We start from the raw sequence: 6,000 nt of genomic DNA, 5'->3' as shown, positions 1-6,000 counted from the left end.
ACTAGCTGACACTCTAGAAGATTCAGTGACTAAGTGGCCAATACTGAGAAAGGCTAAGGAAGGCACAAGAGACAGGGGAGAAGACCCAGCTATTCCATCCTTTCCAGGAAACCTGAGAAGCTCTTGGTACTTGCTGGTGGAACGAGGTGAGACAGGTACTTCTGTTCAGAGGCCACCAGGCATACGCATCCAGCAGGGGTGAGTGTCTGATTCAGCTCAGCCGGTGGTAACATCAAAAAACCATAGACCAGGAGCCTTAAACAGCATATGTTTATCTCTCATGCTTCTAGAGGCTGGGAAGTCTAAGTTCAAGGTGCTGACTGGTTTGGTTCCTCCTGCTGAGGGCCCTCTTTCCAGCTTACACACAACAGTCTTCTTGTTGTGTCCGCTCCTGGCAGAGAGAGAAAGTTAGCTCTGGTCTCTCTTCTGCTTCTTGCATGTATGTGTGCTCAGCTGCTTCAGTTGTGTCTGAATCTGAGATCCCATGGATTGTAGCCCACCAGGCTCCTCTGTCCATGGCATTTCCCAGGCAAGAATACTGGTGTGGGTTGCCATGCCCTCCTCCAGGGGATCTGCACCAGACAGGGATCGAACCTGTGTCTCTTAAGTCTCCTGCACTGGCAGACAGATTCTTTATCCACTGAGCCACCTGGAAAGCCCCTTCTGCAGATGCTACTGCAGATGCTATTATAAAGACACTAATACCACCACAGGAGCCCCGCCCTTATGACCTCATTCAAGCCTGTTTATCGATACCTCCCAAAGGCCCCACCTCCTACTACCATCACACTGGGCTTAGGGCTTCAGCATATGCACTTGCAGGGGACACGTTTATCTCATAACAAGGAAAATAAGCCTATTCTTTTCATACCCCAATTTAGAATCCCAGCTCTGCCATTTATTAGAAAGAAACATAAATTTTCCAAGCCATATTTATGCATTAATATATGATGTTTTTAATGTGTATTTATATAGAATCTAGAAAAATAGTACAGATGAACTTATTTGCAAAGCAGAAAAAGAGACACAGAGGGATAACAAATGTATGGATACCAGAGTGGGGACAGGATGAATTGGTAGATTGAAATTGACATATGTACACTATTGATACCATGTATAAAATAGATAATTAATGAGAACCTAGTGTAGAGCACAGGGAACTCTACTCAGTGCTCTATGGTGACCTAAATGGGAAGGAAATCCAAAAAAGAGGGGATGTATGTAACTATATAGCTGATTCACTTTGCTATACAGCAGAAACTAACACAACATTGTAAAGCAACTATATTCCAATAAAAAACAAATTCTCCAAGCCCTCAAGGCTCATTTTTCCCCTCTGTAAAATGGGCATATGAGAATGTGTGACAGCTCTAAGGGATATTTGAGTGCTCAGGCGATGTCACTTTCTCTTTCCCTTGGAAGAGAAAGAAGTTCACACATTTCTCCAGCATTCTCTGAGTGCCAAGTTTTACTTTATCCCAGGTTAGGGTTATCAGTAAGGGTAGAATTAAGCTGGCAGAGTTTGAAGGCCAAATATATGGATAAACAAAGATTGAAACATTCTCCCAGCATAGCTAATTAAAGAAGACAGAGGCTACTCCTCATGTAAATTCATGATGTTTCAAGATACACTCTCTGTCCTCCTGGGTCCCAGCAACTCTTTCAACAATGCAAGAAATTGGTGATAAGACAGTTAAGTGCCAATACCCCTCCACTGGGCTTCTCAGGTAGCACCAGTGATAAAGAACACACATGCCAATGCAGGAGATATAAGAGATGTGGGTTCGATCCCTGAGTCAGGGCGTGGCAATCCACTCCAGTATTCTTGCTTGGAGAATCCCATGGACAGAGGAGCCTGGTGGGTTACAGTCCATCGGGTCCCAAGTCAGACACGACTGAAATGAATTAGCATGCAGGCACACACCCCTCTACTACCGAAAAGTTGGATGTGAATCAAAACTGAGCTCTTTGAATGCCCTGAACAGTCCATAATGACTTTCTGGTTATTTGTTCATTTAGCACATTTTACTTAGAATCTCTGTGTGTGGAATTTTTAATGCTGGAGAATCACCATGATGCCATGTCTTTGCCCAGGCTATTCCCTCTACACTGAACACCCTTTCTCCTAACCCCCTTGTCTGCCTGGCAAACTGATATTTCTTTCTTTTTTTTTTTTTTATGTGTACCACATTTAAAGTCTTCATAGAATTTGTTACAATTCTGTTTCTGTTTTACGTTTTCGTTTTTTCCACCAAAATGCATTTGGGATGTGGGCTTCGCAGGTGGCTCAATGGTAAAGAATCTGCCTGCAATGCAGGAGACTTGGGTTTTATCTGCTGGTTGGGAAGATCCCCTGGAGGAGAAAATGGCAACCCACTCCAGTATTCTTGCCTGGAGAATCCCATGGACAGAGGGGCCTGGTGGGCTACAGTCCATGGGGTTGCAAAAGAGTCACGCATGACTAAGCATGCATGCATATGGGATCTTAGCTCCTTGACCAGGGATTGAACCTGCAGCCCCTGCATTGGAAGGTGAAGTCTTAACCACTGGACAGCCAAGGAAGTCCCATTATTTCAAAGCTCTTTTCACACATCATATTCAGCTTGATGCCTTTCCCCATCCATCTATGTATAATACTCTCTCTCTGTTCTCATGACATTTCTTCTTGCTTTCTTTTGAACATTTGCCACATTAGATTGTGATGGTTTATTACATAGGACTGTGAGCTCCTCCAAAGAAAGTACAGCACCTTCATGCTTGTCTTTTTGAGATCTTGTGTGCATCACAGTAAATGTAGGTGCTCAATAAATAAAAGATTAAAAGAATGAAAAAAAAAAGATCTCTGTCCAGGAGAACTCATGGTCTAATAGAGAAAGAACACTGATTTCATCTAGGTCTCACAAAAATAATTAATGGTAGGTTATATTATGGGGCTTCCCAGGTTGCGCTAGTGGTAAAGAACCTGTCTGCCAATGCAGGAGATGTAAGAGATGTGGATTCAATCCCTGGGTCAGAAAGATCCCCTGGCGAGGGCATTGCAACCCACTCCAGTATTTTTGCCTGGAGAATCCCAGGGACAGAGGAGCCTAGCGGGCTACAGTCCAACATTGGGTTGTAAAGAGTCAGACATGACTGAAGTGACTTAGCATGCACAGGTTTTATTATGCCCATTCTTCAGATGAGGAAACTGAGTCTCATGGAGGCTAAACTACTTGCTTGAAGTCACACAGTGAGCAGCCAGCAGACTGGAGATTGAAACTGAAGCCAATGTTGTTCCCTTTGCCTGACAACTATAAGTAACTGTGACATAGTGGTCTGAGAATTGCCGTGGCCTCAGGTGGAATCCACATCCTGCAGAATTGAGGGTGTCTTAGAAGATTGTAGGTTCTTCTAGGTCCAGGATAGATAGAGGAGGAGATAGATAGAGGCTGCTCAGAATGGAAATTGGGAGAGGTAATGCCTTCTCACTGATGAGATATTAAAGCGAGACTCTTATGGGACTTGGGATCACCTGACTGAAGTCAGACCATCAACCTCTGGATGGCAGTTCTTACCAAATTCATCTTCTCCTTCCCCCGAGAGGCGCAGCCTTGGAGGGAATGTGAGACCATATTAAATCCAGAATTTGGTAGAGTGGAAATGCCCTGATGTTTGATCCCATTTACTTGAATAAGACTTTATACCCAGGCATCTCTAGTTTTAAATTACATGTCAGAGGCAATTTCGCTCTCTGGAAGTGATATAAGACCTTGTCCTTTCAGGGAAGCCAATGTGAGCTTAGTATCTACCTGTATCTGCCTGGGTATCTGCCTGTCTCAAGGAAGGGTCAGCTTCTTGGTTTCACTCATTCTGCAAAGCTACACTGAGCATCTCAGTAGTGCTGGGCCCTGTGAGGACAGGGATGATATAGCTGCTGGTTTTAAAAGTTTCAAAACATAATGCTACTCACCACTATTAGTTTGCTCTTTCTTTCAATAAATATTTGTCAGTGTACCTACTGTGTGCAAAACACTGTGTCAAGCACATGGAATCTATCAGTGAATAGGACAGACAAAACCTTGTCCTGTTGCGGTTTATATTCTGTCAGGAGACTGGTAAATAGCAAACACAATAAGTGAGTAAATTACATAATATGTTAGAATGTGATGAATGCTAAAGAAAATGGAAAAATATTAAGAACAGCATTAAGGAGACTGAGAGTGCTGGGGATGAGAGAGAGGGTGGCAATTGCAAATAGGGTAGTGAATTAGATATTTTTTAGGAAAGCTTGAAGGAGAGAATGAGGCCTGTGTGAATTGAGGGAATAACCTATGCACATTTAGGTGGTTGGAGAGGAAAGAGAGGAGAGGGAGGAGGGGCTGGGACCAAAGAAGAAAAGGGGGAACACAGTGTGGGGGCCTTGTAGACCATTGGCGGGAACTTGACTTTGATTCTGAGTGAGCTGGGAAGCTGCTGGAGGTTTTTAAGCAGAGGAAGGTCATGATCTTACATAGGACTAGAAAGGATGCTTCTCAAATTTCGCCAAGGGTAGAAGCAGGGAGATGGGAGAGGAGGATGTGCCTTCATCCAGATGAGAGACCACGGTGACTGGGTGAGCTCCGGGAAGCAAAGTAGGGAGAGGCGGACAAATTCTGAAGATGCTCTGGGGCTAGAACCAAAGAATATCCTGATGGATCAGATATGGAGTTGAGAGAAAAGGAGGACCAGGAGGTTAGCTCGAGCCCCTGGAAAGTTGTTGTTACCATCCACTGAGACTAGGAGAGCTCTTCAGAGAACAGGGCTCAGAGGGAAATCACTAGTTCCATTTTGGACATGTTACATTGGAAACAGCCAATATAAATCCAACTGGAGAAGCCAAGTAGACAGTTATTTATGCAAGCCTATAATTGGATGTGTATGTAGGCAGATTGGGTGGGGGGAGGTTTGGACTGGAGATATAAATTCAGGGAGTACTTACTAATTGTCAGTACTATATTAAGAATCTTATATACTTTATCTCACTGATTTCTTAACACTACCCTGGGAGATAATATTTTCTATTGATGAGAAAACTGAGGCTTAAGTAGTTTCAGGCATCTTGCCCAGGGTCATACAATGAATCAACGGTAGAACCAAGTCTCAAACACAATGTCACTCTAGGATAAACGTGGGCATTGCTCCAATTGGACCACTCAACTAGGGTTATGCTACATCAACTGTTCAACTGCATTGAGACAGAAGTTAGGAGTCAAAGCAGGTTTGTTGTGGTAGTGACGGTGCAGGGTCAGTGAAATCTGCAGGGTCAAAGAAGCTTGTCAAGTTAGGGTTGGTGGGGTGATTTAGGTACCCAGATCCCAAAGGGATCATATGCTTGTAAGCCAGCTGTTAATCAGGGATGGAATTAGAGTCTAGGAATGATGAAAGCAGGAAAGGGAAACAGGGATTCAGAGAGACCCTGGCCTTTGGTGGCTCAACATCTGCTTCCTTCTTGGTATGAGAACTCCAAAGCCATGCTGGTGAGTAACATGCAGAGCTAGACATTTTGCTTTTAATTCTTCTCTGTGAAATAGAGCAGGACCCTGTGGGGCTCTTGGGCACAAAAGCTTTTCTGTGTCCCCCATTTCTTGATTACAGGAAATAGAATTCATTCAGCCTCCATGACCTTCCCTGAGTTCCAACTGCAGGTTCAAACAGGTGCTAACTGGGGAAAGGAGGGGAAGCAGAGACAAAGGAGGAGCAGAAAAGAAGTAAAAGTGCAGCCTGGGGTCAGGGTTCTGAATCCCCCTCAAGGGATATATGTGACAATACCTTTGAACTGTTTCCCAGATACTGAAACACCCACCAGGTGTGAGAGGCTAACTGTGCTGCTCACTACACTATAGATCCCAGATCGATTGGAACAAAGTTGACGATGCTGACTCCCTCTTACCTCACCACCACCCATCAGAAGAATGTCCCTGAGCTGATCATGCCCTCCTCTTTGAACCATTACTGTGAAACTCCTCACTACCCTTTCCAGGT

At 44.2% G+C, this 6,000-nt stretch overlaps 1 long non-coding RNA gene across 1 annotated transcript in view; it reads right to left on the bottom strand.

The window, feature by feature from the left end:
- Positions 1 to 253: 253 nt before the first annotated feature.
- LOC145545955 (uncharacterized) overlaps positions 254 to 6,000 on the bottom strand; it is a 50,904-nt gene continuing 45,157 nt past the window's right edge. Inside the window, exon 3 of the long non-coding RNA XR_014082365.1 lies at positions 254 to 391. This is a non-coding gene — a long non-coding RNA (uncharacterized LOC145545955). The remainder of the gene's footprint in view (positions 392 to 6,000) is intronic.

The sequence above is a fragment of the Giraffa tippelskirchi genome, chromosome 4, assembly GCF_054371585.1.
Source record: "Giraffa tippelskirchi isolate mGirTip1 chromosome 4, T2T-mGirTip1v1.2.pri, whole genome shotgun sequence".
NCBI classification, from domain to species: Eukaryota; Metazoa; Chordata; class Mammalia; order Artiodactyla; family Giraffidae; genus Giraffa; species Giraffa tippelskirchi.
Note: the sequence above shows the minus strand (reverse complement) of the source record. Positions and strands in the feature narration are given on the sequence as shown.